Below are 18,084 nucleotides of genomic sequence, written 5' to 3'. Positions count from 1 at the left end.
CCACATAGGTCAGAAAATACAACTCATAGTGAGTTAAGTCTCAACATATTAAATGTTATATGTAGAACAATGTATTTCACAATTGATTAATATAAAATACATCTTTTATAATCAAATATTTGTAACTATTTGATTTTATGGCAATCTAAATCTCAATAGAAATATGAGGACTACTAATTCATTGGAGCCCCATTGTTTTCATTATTGTACAAAAATCTTGTGTAAATGCACCCCAAGTGGAGATCTATAAAAAGTACAAGTACCAGTATAATAGGATTGCCCTATGAATATCCCACTAGGTGACTGAGAGCAGCTATTACGGCTTAGTGCAATAATACAAAACAAGTGCAAAAGTGCTTATTATAATTTATAAAAACAAATTGTATCTACATTTTCCTCTGTTCTATTGTGCTTGATTTTTTAATTATCCTGAAAAAGATGAGCCCCTCCATCTAAGAATAATTGCACAAATAATAAACCAGGGAAGAAAAATTACAATCATATAATCTGAAAACTGAATAGCAAAACTCAAATGTACGAATAGAAAATTGGATTTACATTGTAAAAATTCATTTCTAGGTGGCAGCCCATTTATATAAACACAACTATATCTTCACTTCAATGATCCTGTCATAAGACCTAAGATGATATATGGTTCATAAACATGTGTAAAGATCTTCAGTTGCATTAAGACCATTGGGGGCACGGCTATCTAGCTCTAATATGTAGCGAGTTTCAAGTAACCGTAAACGCGCATCTCTATCGCCCCCTCGTTTTAATGGCATTACACAATCTATGACATAAAACAACAAGTGTTTAGGGTCACTATTGTGTACACGTTCGAAGTGGCATGCCACCGGATAAGACTGGTCCTTGGTGTTAATTGCTCTTATGTGTTGCAGTATCCGCTTATGAGCCGGCAGTCGGGTACTCCCCACATACCGGAGCTCACAGGGACACTGCAACACATAAACTGCAAATTCTGTCTTGCAGGTGAATTGTTTGGAAATAGCTACAGGAGTATCTCTGAAGGGAGTTGAATAATAGGTCTTATTACAGCCTTGCTTACAAGCTTTACAGCTCGAACATTTTTTGAACCCCTTCCTCAGAGCCATAAATGTGTCAGATATTGGCTGTTCTAAGTAGTTTTTCACTAGTTTATCTCCCATGGAGGTAGATTTCCTAAAGGAAAATTCCGGTTTTCTGCCCACTGTATCCCCAATGACAGGATCCCCTGTCACTAGGTTCCAATTTCTAGAAAAGATCTTACGGATTTCCTTATGCTGTTTACTGTAGGTGACAATTATTCTTGGAGTGCCCGTTGATGAGATTGTATCAACCATCTTAGGGAGTGTCCTTGGTAATAGCGCCTGATCTCTGGGTATGTTATTCGCCTGGATTATTGCCTGTTTAATCACATTAATTGAATAACCCCTGGCTAAAAAGCGCAATTTGCTCTCCTCCTGACCTTTGATACACTCAACCTCAGTACTGCAAATTCACCTGATGCGCAGCATCTCCCCGAAAGGGATACTGCGTATCAAATGATGAGGATGTTGGCTGGCCGCATGAAGGACCGTATTGCCTGCTGTAGGCTTTCTATACAGCCTTGTAGCTAGCTCTCCAGAATCTATGTATACCTCCAGGTCAAGAAAACAAACTGACGAAGTGCTGATTGTAGAAGTAAATTCTAAGTTTAAGTCATTCTTATTCAATTTAGCCACAAAAGAAACTGCCTCATCCATAGAACCCTGCCAAATCAAAAAAAGATCATCTATATACCGTAGGTATAATGGTACATGATTTTGCATGGTATTTAGATGTTGCCCCATGAGGACCTGTTCCTCCCACCAGCCCATGTGCAAGCACGCCAGGCTGGGAGAAAAACAGGCCCCCATTGCCACCCCTCTTATTTGTTGATAAACTTGGTTGTTAAATAAGAAGAAATTTTGCTCCAGGCACATTTTCATCATGGAGATCAACATTGTATTATGAGCAGAGAAATTAATCGCTCGTTGATTCAGGTAGTGGCTGACAGCTCTTATTCCATCGTTGTGGCGTATCGACGTATATAAAGATGTTACGTCTAAAGTGACAAGTAGACATTCAGAATTCCATCTACAATTGTTCAATTTACGCACAAAGTCTGAAGAATCCTGTACATAAGATCTCAAATTTTTGACACTGTCTTGTAAAAAATAGTCAATGTATGTTGAAATGTTCTCTGTTGAACTGTTGATAGCAGAGATTATTGGGCGCCCTGGTGGTTTGTCCATACTTTTGTGGACCTTTGGAAGTAGATGAAATGATGGTATGACCGGACATTCTTTCTTCAAATAACCAAATTCTACTTTTGAAATTAGGTTGCCACTCCTCCATGCAACCAGTTTGGAGTTTTGATCCTGCCATGCAAGTCTTATCACAGAAAGATTGCTTCTTCTGTAGCATGATTGATCTTTCAATTGAGATTCTGCCTCCTCAATATACATATCCCGCGGCCACAAAACTACATTTCCTCCCTTGTCCGGTTGGCGGACAATGATGTTTTTATTTGTTTCCCGGTTTTTTATCAAGTTTTTGTAGTTTTGATTCATTTTGCTGACCACAGAGTGTTTTCTATTAGTTGTGATATATAACTTCTTGAGGTCTCCTGTGATAAGTTCCTGATAAACCTCTAGGTTATCATGTATCATTGTCGGCAGGAAGGTTGATTTAGGCTTAAAAGGAGTATTGCATATTGCTAGGTCAATTTTAGATGTGACCAGTGGTATCGACCTGGATGGATTTGTTTCCTCTTGTAATGCCCAAATCTCTTCAAATCCCGTGCGGTCACCAGCCTCTAAAAGAGTAGGGCTATTTGGAATTCCAGTTTTTTTCTTAGTAGACATTGGTTGTAATTTGAAGTGTTTTCTCAATTTCAACTTCCTGATGTATCTAAACGCGTCCATTCTCATATCTGCATAATTGAAATTGCTGGGTGGACAGTAAGTCAGGCCAAGGCTGAGAATTTTGATGTCTTTTTTGGTCAGTTTTTGAGAGGTGAGATTGATTACTGAGCAGATGGTTGGCCCTGTGTCTTCGCAGCTTTCTTGTTCCAGCGTCCCTTTTGCGGTTTTGTTGCGCTGTTTGATTTTCCAGGCGCTGCGTTTGCGTCTTTCACTGCGTCTCCTGTTGCTCCTTGTGCGTGTGGCCCGCCAGCCTTTATTCTCGGTCGCAGGGTTTCCCGGCGATCCTGGCACATGCAACTCACTTCCTGGGCCAGGGATAGCTTTGTAAACCCCACTCTTGAAGGTTGTACTCGTCCATTCTCTGACTCACTTTCCCTTGAACTAATATCCGTGGAAGATGGAGTGGCAGGCGTAGTACTGGATGGCGTTGAACGAACTTTCATGGCACGTGCTTTTACGTTGTCGTATTTCTTGGCATACGTAAAAATTTGGCCATTGAGATAATCTAAGCGATCCCGCTCAAACTTAAAAGCCTTACGCTTCTTTATTATCTCTTCCTCCTTGTTCAGTCTGAATGCCATATCCGCTTTCATTTTGTCGATTTGTTCACTCGACTCCAGCGCGCTGATTTTCTCTTCTAACTCCTCTATTTGTGCCTGTAATTTACAGCGATCCGACTCAGCATATTTAACTAGCACAGTCATTAGTTTTGCTCAGGATTCCAAAATGATTTCTGCCCATTCTGTGAGCATATTTGGATCAGGAGTCTCGTAGCTGGGGGCTAAGCTCAAGCGTAAGCCTCTCTGTATTCTGCCCACTTGTAGATACATCGTTAAGGATTTATTTTCCCACCATTTCGCTTGTTCTTTCAATTTCAACTTTTCCAATTTTCTAAATAAATCCCTTGTTGAGGGATTCGAGTTTGCTTCTGTTGTTTGTAATGATACTTCCAATCCCCCAGCCGGAGGACTAATAAACACGAGGCCAGCGGCCTCCTCTCTGCTCCGCAACACATCCACGGACATTGTTAAGATGTAGCCATTTTTTTGCACGACACCAAAGATAGATTTCACAAACGCTGGATTCAAAATACGTTTTGATACGTTGCGTTTACGAGATACAGGCACACTCCCCACTGGAAAATCCGGCGTCTCCTACCTCCACTGGGATATCTTTACGCCGTCCGCTCTTCCGATGTGGATGGCGTCGATTCCCTTCGTGTGGTAGGACTCTGCAGCGTCCAGGGGCTCTCCGCGGCTAACTTCTCGCCGAAGTTTTCGTAAAAGTCAGTCCCCGAACCGGAACTCACTGCTTCCTGCCGCCAAGCCTCACTAGGGGGAGGGGTTCCACTCGCACCACTGAAAGCCTTTCCTGGTGCACAACAATGAGGAAATACTCGCCAGACGCCTCCCGGCGTCACCGACCCAAAGTAGAAATCGGACAAATGACGAAGAATGGAACCTAGGACTGGTGCCAAAATCAAGGTGTCTTTATTTTGTGCAAAGTTGAGCTTAACAAGCCGCCACGACGCGTTTCGACTGTGTCCACAGTCTTGATCACATGATGTGATTGCCCAGTCACAGGTGAGTTATATATGGTCAAAACAAAGGGCGGACTAATGGCACATACTTAAAATACGTCACAAGTTTTCAATAAAATGAAAAACAGACTTAAAGTGCAACATCAAAATGAAGAAATAATTTCAGCATTCTACCACGTAGGTCAGAAAATACAACTCATAGTGAGTTAAGTCTCAACATATTAAATGTTATATGTAGAACAATGTATTTCACAATTGATTAATATAAAATACATCTTTTATAATCAAATATTTGTAACTATTTAATTTTATGGCAATCTAAATCTCAATAGAAATATGAGGACTACTAATTCATTGGAGCCCCATTGTTTTCATTATTGTACAAAAATCTTGTGTAAATGCACCCCAAGTGGGGATCTATAAAAAGTACAAGTACCAGTATAATAGGATTGCCCAATGAATATCCCACTAGGTGACTGAGAGCAGCTATTACGGCTTAGTGCAATAATACATATATATTCCACCAAAGTCCCAAGCTATGAGGAGGCACACAAACAGCTTGCCCGCAATCCTGCGTTATGTTAACCTCGGCATCCCCGATAATTGTATTTCAAAGCCCTACGCGTTTCAAGGTATTTAACCTCTTCCTCAGGGGCTGGCTTCATCACGTGGCGCATCTGATGTCTCTTTTTTGCGTGCATTACGCTAAGTGCGATACCAACTGTATGCTGGGACATATAGTCCTAAAAGATTTATTTACTGCCCTAAGTGGGTTCAAAGCGCCAATAATTTTAAAAGCATTTCATTCCTGTAGTAGGCGGGCATATGTCGAGGTAAAAGTCTTTTTATCTTGGCTTGCTGTGCTTTCCAGGTCCGGACATAGTTCCATTCCTCAGCCTCTTCCTTCAAAGATGGTGCTCCCCTCCACGGCAGGGTTGCCGTGTAGTTATGTATTCCACCAAAGTCCCAAGCTATGAGGAGGCACACGAACAGCTTGCCCGCAATCCTGCGTTATGTTAACCTCGGCATCCCCGATAATTGTTTTTCAAAGCCCTACGCGTTTCAAGGTATTTAACCTCTTCCTCAGGGGCTGGCTTCATCACGTGGCGCATCTGATGTCTCTTTTTTGCGTGCATTACGCTAAGTGCGATACCAACTGCATGCTGGGACATATAGTCCTAAGAGATTTATTTACTGCCCTAAGTGGGTTCAAAGTGCCAATAATTTTAAAAGCATTTCATTCCTGCTTGGGACTTTGGTGGAATATATATATATATATATATATATATATATATATATATATATATATATATATATATATATATATTCACTGACAAAAACATAGGTTTTATAGACGTTATAGTTAGGAATTTGCTTTTAAAAAACCTTAGAAATGTACTAAAAAACCATAGGTTTCAGGGACGTAATAGTTAGTTGGACATTTCACTTATACAAAATGATAGAAAAAGATGAGTGAAATGTCTAACTAACTATTACGTCCCTGAAACTTATGGTTTTGTCAGTGAATTTCTAAGGTTTTTTAAATGCTAATTTCTAACTATAACGTCTGTAAAACCTATTGTTTTTTCACTGAATTTCAAAGGGTTTTTTAGATGTGAATTTCTTATTTTAATACTTATAAAACCTATAATTTGTTTAATTTTGTTTACAATATTTTGCAACTCTATTGTCCTTTTTTTAACTTTTTAAATTATGTAATATTTTATATCTTCCCCCAAAAATATGTATATAATTTTTTCATTTTTTTGGAAAAAACTAAAGTCTCGTACCGGTAGTCTACCAAGCTCCAACAGCACGCAAATCCTATCCACCATATTGAAATGATGCGCATTTCGTATCTGACGGGTTTGTGTCACCGCGTCCTGTGTAACAACATATACGTATGAGGTCGTGCCAGCTGTTAGTTTGGTATGCGACGGGTATGCAGTACCAAGTGGCAGGGTATGCTCAGACGTGAGTCCCTTGCTCACTTTGCCACTGGATTCAAGCAAACCGGGCTGAAGACGGCTGAAATGTCAAAAACCGGTCCTCAGAAGCTTGTTTCCGGTCCAGGGAAGGCATGGCTTGGCAGTTCGGGCTGGACTGTTCCCATGAGGCACAGGGTTAGACTGATTTGCATATGGCCATGTCTGAACTGGGGTGGCAGAGTGGTATAAAGAACAGTGATGGATTAAGCCTACATCTGTTGACTGGGTGTGAGTGTTTGATTGGTTCAGATGCTCCGTGCATCACCACCCCCTTTTGTACCAAGCCTTGCATTACATCATGTACGTATGGGGTCGCGCCTGCTGTGCGTTGCGATGTGAAGAGTGCACGCTGCCAGGCCCTGTCTTTTATCATAGACTTATGGTGTCACACCGGGTACGTCATTCCCTCATTTTTTCTTATGTCTCAAAAGTATATGTAAATAACTGTAAAGTGTATATGAGACCAAGCAATAATCTAAAATATTTTAAACATTTATATATTTCTAACTGCAATAAACTTATATTATAGTAAATATATTGTGTCAAAATCACGTCGGGTGCGGTCCCCTTGCTGAGTGCACAATTGTCATGTGACTTTTAAAAAAAGCATTCAAATAATTCATAACTTTTCCCATTGTAGCAGTTGCAAAACGCCACCCATTTTATTCATTCTCTCTACAGCATTTGATGAGACATACCTCTTCTGCTTAGACAGCTTTTTTGATACTTGTTGCTATGTACACATATCTTACACTACACCCAACATGCAACCACCTTCTTCATCAATATTCATCGTCTGTAAAGTAGTCTTCCACCTGTAATAGCCATACACCTAAAAGTTACATAACCAACGTTTTCCCCACTACCAGAGATAACATGGTTGCATACGCTGTCCACAGCACAGTGTAATGTGGTACGGCCCAGGGGCAGTATCATGCCTAGCTAATGAACACGTGGACACAGATAGATAGTGGAAGTGGGTAGAGCACGTGAGTTCGACACCTTTTTATTACCAGGGTCACATATCCAGAGACGTCTATGGTGGATGCCTGTGGAGTGATTGTAAACCAGCCCTCAGGGAATGGTTGCTGCTACCATGAACTACAACAGTGATCATTGGATCACACACAGACATTCAATAATAAAAGAATCAATAGTTTGTGCTGCAGTACAGTAGGGACAGTAGATGTGAAATAATACAGAAAAATATTCCATTGTAAAAGAACCACAACTTGTGGTACAGAGAGACCCAATCAATAGATCTGAAATAATGCACAAAAAGAGTGTATCATAAAGGGTCCATCAGTTCTAGTGCACTCAGATAGCCACATCAATAGCATTCAGCATGTGCACAGCCAGCGATGATGCGTGCTGCGGGTGGTCCTTACTAGGAGTAACATCTGTTGCCATCAACACAGCATTATCTGCAATAGCGACTCAATCTGAATTGTGAACCCTGCTGTCTGCAGTGTAGGCCAGAGAGAATGGTCAGCAAGGGCCCACAGCAATGTAAGGTGGACTTGAGCTACACAGTTTGTCATACGAGAAGCAACAAAAAGCGTGTGCGGAGCCTGCGATGATGCGTATGCTTGGTGTGGACAGAGCGCACTTTAGCAATGTCTTTTCCTACAGGACTACCTCATCCACAATACCGACTCAATCTGAATTGTGTACACTGCTGTCTGCAGTGTTAATTGAAGGCAGTAGTCACACAGACATCCATGAATACTTTTTCTCACTTCCTCTTCACAAAATACAACAATATAATTTACAGAAAACTCTGCAATAAATAAATCAAAACAATTCGAATTGCGATTTCTGCTGTCCACCGTGTAGATTATTCAGTGTTCCTTTCCACTTGCAAGATAAATTTGGTCAATGTAGTAAACCTATAAGTCATCTAAAAAAATGTCTTCAAGAAAGAATACTAAAAGGATATTGTGTATATTTCAATATACATTGTAGTTACTTGACTACTAGATTCTGTAATTAAATAATCACCACTTGATCTGAATTGTGAACACTTCTGTCTGCACTGCAGGCCAGAGAGAGTGGTCAGCAAGGGCCCACAGCTACGTAACGTGGACTTGAGCTGCCCAGTTTGTAATACGTGAAGCCAAAAAAAGTGTGTGCGGAGTCTGTAATGATACGTATGCATGGTTCAGATAAAGCGCACAGGAGCAATGTCTTTTCCTACAGGACTGTATCATCTTCAATAGCGACTCGATCTGAATTGTGAACACTGCTGTCTGCAGTGTTAATTGAAGGCATTACTCACACAGACAACCATGAATACCTCTTCTCACTTCCCCTTCACAAAATACAACAACATAAATTACAGAAAACTCTGCAATAAATGAATCATAACAATTCGAATTCTGATTTATTGTGTCCACAGTGTAGACTATTCAGTGTTCCTTTGGACTTGCAAGATGAATTTGGTCATTGTAGTAAACCTATAAGACATCTAAAAAAATGTCTTCAAGCAAGTATACTAAAAGATATTGAGTATATTTCAGTAGACGTTCTAGTTACTTGACTACTGGATTCTGTAATTAAACAATCACCACTCAATCTCAATCGTGAGCCCTGCTGACCGCAGTGTAGGCTAGAGGCACTATTCGTTAACGCCTCACAGCCACGTACTGTTGAATTCGAAAGCATGGAGTTGGATGAACCAGATCGGAGGGGGTACACAGAAATAATCACAGACTTCAACTTCTGACATACTCAATCATAGAATTAAGACCCCGTTTCACTGTTCGGACCTGCTGTACCGCGGTGTACTCCCCCTACTGGTGTCAACTAAGCACAATAATCATGTGCAACAGTTTGCTACTGAAGCACAGAGTCTGATGCACCTCAACGGAGGGAGTTCTATGAAAACCAATTAACAAGTAATATCGGACATCTTCCATTATGGAATCAAGACACCGTTCCGCTGTTGGGACCTTGAGTTGGTTGCACCTGTCGGAGTTGGTAGACCGAAATAATCACAGACTTTATCTTCTGACATCCTCAATCATAGAATCAAGACCCCATTTCACTGTTCGGACCTGCTGTACTGCGGTGTACTCCGCAGACTGGTGTCATCCAAGCACAACAATCATGTGCAACAGTTAGCTACGCAAGCACAGAGTCTGATGCACCTCAATGAAGGGAGTTCTATGAAAACCAAGCACCAGGTAATATCAGACATCGTCCATTGTGGGATCAAGACACCACTCCACTGTTGGGACCTAGAGTTGGTTGCACCTGGTTGGATGTGGTACACAAAAATAATCACAGTCTTTAACTTCTGGCATCCTCAATCATAGAATCAAGACCCCGTTTCTCTGTTAGGACCTGCTGTACCGCGGTGTATTCCAGCGACTACGGTCAACCAAGCCCAATGATCCTGTACAGCAGTGAGGTACGGAAGCACAGAGTGTGATGCACCTCAAAGGAGGGAGTTCTGTGAAAAGCAAGCAGCAGGTAATATCGGACATCGTCCATTGTGGGATAAAGACACTGTTCAACTGTTGGGAGCTAGAGTTGGTTGCACCTGGTCAAAGGGAGTACCTTCATCTCCACTCTCAGATGCAGTTCTAACATCGTCCATTGTGGGATCAAGACACGTTCCACTGTTGGTACCTGTTTGACTACTTTATTAGTAGTATGCAGAGCACTCCACGCTGCTTGGCCTCAGGCTTGGCGCTGTGTGCCTGTGTCGCAGTAGCCAGCGTTGATCTAAGGAGCCTTCCAAGCTCGCAGACCTCGGCCCAGGAGCTTCCACCGGCACATGGTGGGCCCTCTTTGACATACAGCGGTGTTGAAAAGATGAACTATGGGGCATATGTGTCTCACTGCGTCCATGATTATTTCTCGGTACCAGCATGCTGAGAGCATCATTCACGCAGCCACCTTCACCCACGTCGCCAACCACGTGGTGGTGTAAGCTGTGCAGACCTGGCAGACATGTTCGCCATTCCGTAAGAGAACCACACCCAGAGAAATGTGCCTTTTATTCATACCCCTACGCTAGCCTTGCGTACGCCAAGTCAGCCCGCTACGCTAAAGATTTGGGGGGGAGGGTGCACGTATGTGCTACATTTCCGTAATCTTCCCTACTGGCTGTACTATCAAGGTAGCGTCCACTATCCACTTCATTCAATACACTATCAGTGTATGTTGACATGTACATGTCTGTGCTCTGCATACTAAAGTCTGTCCGGCACATCCCCTCAACACTTTGCATTGTATACTTTTGTAATTGAGAATCACTTGCCACCTTCGCACATAGTTTGCTCCAATCAGAGGTGCCATGCCATGTTTGGTTTGTGTACATGGCTAGCCACGGTTCCCACAGTACGTAGTGTTGTTGTGTCTGCTAGGTGTACATGTTGTTCGTCATGTTGTATGTGATTATACAAGGTAGCACGTTTATACACGAACAGTGGTTTCTCCCATTTACATATTGCTGTCTTAGAGAGCATACAAAAGTTTTTTCTCACAGGTAAAAACTGCGACCACAATGGCAGTCATTCATTACTATCAAGAAAGTCCAACTGCACTCTGCTTATAAGCTTACAGACCCCAATTTTTCGTGCTTTCTTAAAAGCACTCCAACTCCCACAATTAGACCAACATTCACACAGCTTTCTAATGGCAGTTATCTGCTTCTCAATAACATTCACTCCAACGGAATGTGAGCTGGCATACTGTATGTCCTTACTGTTTCAAACCAAGTAACTTCCTGAGGCAAAGTCTATTCCCACCTACACAAAGTAACTCCCAAACTTCAACTTGGCCTTCAATCCCTACTTTGAGAACAGATTTCATTAAACCAACCAAACTGAAAGCGCTTTTAATCAGAACAAAAGTGTTCCTCTCGTCTGCAAAATAAATTTATCAACTGCAGATAGCACAAACCCTTTTAAATACAAACCTCCCATTGCAGTTTGTGAATTGTCACACAATTTTCAACACATCTCACACTCAAGGTCTGGCACACTTTTTTAACATGGTCTCCTTCGGCCTTCTCACAGCCGTTCAAAGTGTTTTTGGTATAATACCAGACTTCATTAATTCGATCATCTCTGAATTAACATGAACAGTGCCCATAATTCTCACTATATTTGCGGCCATCCTACTACTATTTTTGCTTGTAAAAAATGTCTGCGCTCCCTGTGGTAACAACCATGTCCGACAGAATACGCCTCTAAGCAAAGCTACATCAATACCGTGAAAAAATTTAACTACTTTTCAGCTGCCAGGCTCTATCCATTATCGGAGCCAGCTACAACATGGCATTTATTTACACATATGCAATCTGCTCGCAACCATCTTTTTATTGCAAAACTGGTGAATGGATCTATGCCTTGCCAACATCCCAACAATCACTCCCGATATCCAGCAGGTAATGCAGTATCTTGAAAACCATGAACTTGATTGTTCGGGCACTGGAGAAATGGCGGATGCCATGCAAAAAGGTATCGTGGCGGAATGGGATTACTGTGCAGCCGCGAAAGATCTCCTGCAACGTGCGACCTTTGACAACATCGCAGATTGCCTGCCAATTCAAATTTCCGCTCCAACATTCGAGGAACATTACTGTCCCATCAAGGATATGAATTGGATCTCTTTGCTTTTCTGACATGATGGCAACAATGACCTCTTGAAACATTATGCATCTCAAGCCGCTGAAGAACTTCCGGACTGCAATCTCCAAGACTTGTAAGAAACTCACGTTATTCTTGGGTTGATTTTTTTCATCTTTTTTGACTTTTTCCTTTAATTTTTTTTAATACACTACAATTGTACTACTTTCATATAATAACTTTATAAGTATGCTCACGCATTTGAACTCTGTTTTCATCATTGCCCCTTACCTCTCCACTCTAACCAGGGATCGGTGATGTAAGGCCTATGCAAATACGCCATTTACTTGCTAAATTAGCCTAAACCCGACATCCATTTTGAAACCATGTCTATTCTTTTTGCATACTTCTTTCTGCCTGCCTGTTATCCACAAAGCCCCTTCACACAAATTTACACTTTGTAGTAATGATGTCTTCAGGCAGGTGATATAAATAAATGGTTTATTAGATATTAGGTAGATAAGATAGTATAAACCATAAAGACCCCAACAGGAACATCCTGCAAGATGCTCAGCCCCAAGCTAACTGCCAGACTAAGCCCACAGATTTCCAACATTCCACAGAGCATCATAACCAGAACATTCTATAATAAAAGGGGATAGTGCAAGGATACTACACACTTCCCCAGCCTGTGCTCACGAGCTGCCAAAGAAGAAGATCAAATAACACGACATTGTTTAGGAACTGGTTGACACAGTGTGGTAATCGTATCCTACCTTTATTTTCATTATACAATTAATTCGTTCATGTCTAATAGCTATTGTTCATGTCACATGGAACTATAACATGTAATGTGGAATTCACTGATGCAGGCGCTTCGGTTTGAATACAGCAGAAGCAGTTGGGGTTTGCCTCAGCTCGATGCCTTAGCTCTCTGCACAAGAATGTTTTTTGAAACAGCTGAAGACAATAATGTACGGTTTGACCAGAAGGGTACCAAATGTGCCTCTCAGAAGCGCAATGTTTGTATGCCTCCTCAAAGTTCCAATGTGGGTGGAACTATTACCAATTCTGACACGCACCAGATTGAATCTACTGTACAACAGATTCCTGACTGTTCTGCTGTTGATAATGTTGTGTTACAAAAAACAGTATCAGGGTACCTAAAAAGTTGATGATTACATTTTGGAAATTCTTTTTTTTCTATGTTTTCTTAAAGGATACATGTGGTATTTTCCTTATAGAATTTAGAGTCATTCAAGACTAATAGGTATTGTTTATGTCACATGGAACTGTACATATAATGTGGAATTCACTGATAGAGGAGCTTACTTTTGAATCCAGCAGAAAGGGTTGGAGTTTGCCTCAGCTGGATGCCTTAGCTCTTGCACTAGTGGGTCCATTTATGGCACTTAAATAAAGACACTTTTGATATAACTTTCAAACTCCATCGCATTATTATACACAGCCACTTTCTTAAACACACCTGATTTCACCATTTGTCTACTGTGGCATTGAAACATTCTGCATTATATTCTTCACAATCATTTCTTTATTCCTGCTTGCTAAAACACTACATTTGAGTCTTCAGACCAGTAGAGCTTAGTTGTTCGCTTCCCACTCCAGCTATAGTCTAAACGCTTACTAACACCACCTACACAGCTATGCTACAGCGCCCAGTATGCCAATGGAAAGGGGGAACCTCTATTCTGACCTATCTATCTTTACGTAATAGCATTTAAGTCTGTTCGCAATTTCATACAGGATGCATAGAATCATTCACTTAGACATTGTATTTATTATTTTCGTTTATTCATCATTATAACAAATGATTTTTTTCATTTTTTAGTAATTATATTGTCAAAAATTGTAATGCAGTGACATAGTAACATTTATACAACAATTTAAAATGCAGAGCTAAGACTTTGCTTAACAGGAACCCCTAAACAATTTATATACAATTACTGTCACTCATATCGTCATTCATACAAACTCAGGCTCTCATACCTACTGTCCTAACAATTTATAACACAACATACACAGTGAAAAAATAGTGTGCAAGGATTAGTAATCTTTTATGATCCTTTCCTTTCTTTCTTCAAGGTTTGATTCTATTTTGTGTGAGGGCCTCAGATGCGTACGGCCTACGTACGTTTCGGTGGTATCATTTCTTTAATTCACCTTCCTCAGGGCCAACATGAAACTGGACAACGGACATATACATGCATTCTATTAAAACCAGGGGGTTCTCATAATCTTTAACATTGGTGTTCCTTTCGGAGAAATTTTAAAGAAATTGGTCTGATGGGAGCGAATGTTCTTACTCTCTGTGCAGATATTGATCCCAAGTAATTGTTGTCCACGTTACATGGATTGATATCTCGGGCATGCACCGTGAATGTCTGGTGCTGCTCTGATGATCTGTAGCGGCGAAATTAGTCGTGTCAGGGGGGGCGCCTCCGGCCGATGTCTCTGCCACAGCGCCCAGTATGCTACAGCGCCCAGAGCACATCAGTTTACAGCATTCAGCTCACAGTTTAGGTGCACAGTTTCATCCCCAAGTGTACCGGCCCCTTACCTCAGCACCATCTCACAGTGGGCAAAACAGCACTTTCACACCGGTACGGGTAAATACTTTGGCTTGGCCAGAATGCTACAGTGCCCAGAGAACATCAGTTTACAGCACTCAGCTCAAGGTTTAGGTGCACGCTTTCATCCCTGAGTGTACCGGCACCTCACCTCATTACCATCTCACAGTGGGCAAAACAGAACTTTCACACCGTTGGGGGTATATACTTCGCTTTCGCCAGTACGCTATAACGCCCAGAGCACATCAGTTTACAGCACTCGTCTCACAGTTTTGACGCAAGCTTTCATCCCCGACTGTACCGACACCTTACCTCAGCACCATTTCACTCTGGGCAAAACAGCACTTTTACACCGGTAGGTGTAAATACTTCTCTTCACACTCCCTGTATAGCACACCCTAAACACCCCACAGATATACAGTGCTCTTACCCTTCTCTTTCCTACTTTTGTTACCCTTTTTTCCCCTTACTCGCTTTAACGGTAACACAAAATGGAAGTCAACACTTCCTATTTGCAACATTCACAGCCAATAAGCAGCAAGCCCGTGCTTATAAAGCCTCAGCCACTAGATGACAGAATTCCCAAATATCAATATCTGAACATTTGTATATTTCTCCCAAACTACTGAATGGATTTACACCAAATAAACAAAAGTGTGGTTTCTAGACCAAGACCCTTCTCTCTGCCAAATTTGGAGTAACTTCGTTCACCCGTTCGACCTGTAGCCTTGTCTAAAGTTTCCTATGGAAATTAAAATGGAGAAAACACGTTTTGGGACCCCCTTTATCTTGTCCCCCCCTTGATGGATCGCCCCCACACTTCCAGCATAGGAGCTGATATGCACAAAGAATTAGTTTGGAAAATGTCATGAGGATTCATCAAACGACGTCAAAGTTATAAGCAAAACAATAAATGTTCCTCCTTTGGAAAATTGGTCATAACTATAACTACCTACTGGTGACCGCCAGTAGGTTATTCATATATATATATATATATATATATATATATATATATATATATATATATATATATATCCTACTGGCGATAGCCAGTTGGTATATATAGTTAGGACCTAGCTACCATAGGAAATCCTCAACATTCTATTGGGAATAACTTTGGCGCCGGTTGAGGAATTTGCGTGTAATTTTCCAAAATTTAGGCGAGCTCCGCTCCGCTTCTTCCATGGAAGTTTCGGGGGGATTCGTCATGTGGGGGCTGAGAAAAAAGGGGGGTCCCAAAATGTGTTTTCCCCATGTTCATTTCCATAGGATGAATAGACAAGGCTACAGCCCGAAACGCTAAATGGAATTACACCAAACTTTGCAAAATTGTAGGGACTGGTACACAGAAGTGCCTTTACTATATTTGGTGAAAATTGCTCCAGTGTTTTTATGAAAATTAACTTAAAAAACACATATATATCTATATAAGCTTGATGTAAGCTTACTATACTCTGTACCTTCCTGAGTACGAGCTGCATTCTGCATTACCTCGGTAGACTGAGGCACAGGAAAGCTGAAAAACAAGCGTGTAGAACTCAAAAAGGGGGCAGGGTAGAAGCACCCTGACCCCCTAGGCCTGCTCAGGGGGTCCCACAAGGACCCCCAAGGCAAAAATAAAATAAAAAATGTTTTCAAAATTCAAATTCTTCATCCAAGAAGTGTTGGCAGCCATCATGGGACCAATATACATGATAGCACCTCATTAGAAAGCATTGCAGTTAATAGAAGGTTTTAGTACTTTAGTTACATTATAAATCATTTGTTGATGGTACCATACTCATTTTAGGAATTGTGGTGAGTTCTAAGGTGATTTTACCATGTGAAAAAGCCTTCTGCTGGGATATCATGAATCATGTTTGAAAGAAAACTATTATCTCATGCTTTTCCCACAGTGGTTTGGAAGGAGATCTATAAGCTAAACTGAAAGTATATTTTCTGTAAATTCACATTATCTTTCTCAGTCATGTGAGAATGAAGTCTGACATTCTCAGTAAAACATGTACATCCAACAAGGACAGAGACTGTCAGTTGATTCCTTTGTGTTCTACTACAGCTTCCCAGAGTGTTCTAAAGAACAACTAGAGCGCTAACAGTCCTACTGATTACAAAGGTATGGCACACCTGAAGCCATCTTGATTGGAATAAAGTGGTAACTCTTAAAACATTTAATTTAAAAAGGAACAAAATGAGGGGGTATATTTTGTCATAGAAAGTATGATTAGTGCTGCAGAAAGAAAAATGAGGGCAGATTTTGAGTGACTTCTCAAATCCTCTTCGATTTCATTAAAAAACTCTGACATGCAGTCTCCCAAGATGGCCACCAGAGACAAAAGAGCCCAAATGTAGCCCAAATAGCACACAGATGTAGCCCAAGTATAGCCCAATGACAGAATGTCCCAGAGTGTTCTAAAGAACAACTAGAGTGCTAACAGTCTTACTTATGACAAAAGTATGGCACACCAGAAGCCATCTTGATTGGAATGAAGTGGTAACTCTTAAAACATTTAATTTAAAAAGGAACAAAATGAGGGGGTTCATTTTGACATGCAAAGTATGATTAGTGCTTCAGAAAGACAATTTTGGCACATTTTAAGTGACTTCTCAAATCCTCTTCTATTTCATTAAAAAATTCTGACATGCAGTCTCCCAAGATGGCCACCAAAGACAAAAGAGCCAAAATGTAGCCCAAATAGCACCCAGATGTAGCCCAAGTATAGCCCAATGACAGAATGTCCCAGAGTGTTCTAAAGAACAACTAGAGTGCTAACAGTCTTACTTATGACAAAATTATGGCACACCAGAAGCCATCTTGATTGGAATGAAGTGGTAACTATTAAAACATTTAATTTAAAAAGGAACAAAATTAGGGTATATATTGTGCCATAGAAAGTATGATTAGTGCTGCAGTAAGAAATATTAGGGCACATTTTGAGTGACTTCTCAATTCTATGTCAGGAAGCGGAGGCGAGGATTATGCTAGTCCTTTCTCCATTTTATTGGACAGCAAGTTAAAAGCACAAGAAAAAACATACAGCCATGAACTACCAATCCCAACATGCTTAGCGGTAGTCATGGTAACCAAGCAGCCAATATCAGTCCATGCATGAATATATAGGAATCCTACGCCGTAGTTATGTTATGTTATGTTATGTTATGTTAATTTATTTCTTCTATAGCGCGCGGCTACTCCATGGAGCATCCCGGAGCTTAGCCTTCCTGTTTCTCCATTGCTGCCGCGTCAAAGTAAGTCCCCGTTTTCTTTCCGCTTCAACTTATGGCGTGGCAGTTTGGTTTTATTGTATGACAGCTTGGTTTGGCATTTATTGATATTTTACTGACTTCGCAGGCTGTTTATGTTTGTACCGTGACGCGGTAGGCTCACCCGGAACTACTGGTGGCGAGGCCACCCAGGACCTTGACCCGGAGGAGGGGTTTCCC

The sequence above is a fragment of the Lissotriton helveticus genome, chromosome 7 (genome assembly GCF_964261635.1).
Source record: "Lissotriton helveticus chromosome 7, aLisHel1.1, whole genome shotgun sequence".
Lineage (NCBI taxonomy): Eukaryota > Metazoa > Chordata > Amphibia > Caudata > Salamandridae > Lissotriton > Lissotriton helveticus.
The sequence above is the reverse complement of the archived record's forward strand: the minus strand, read 5'-3'. Positions refer to the sequence as shown.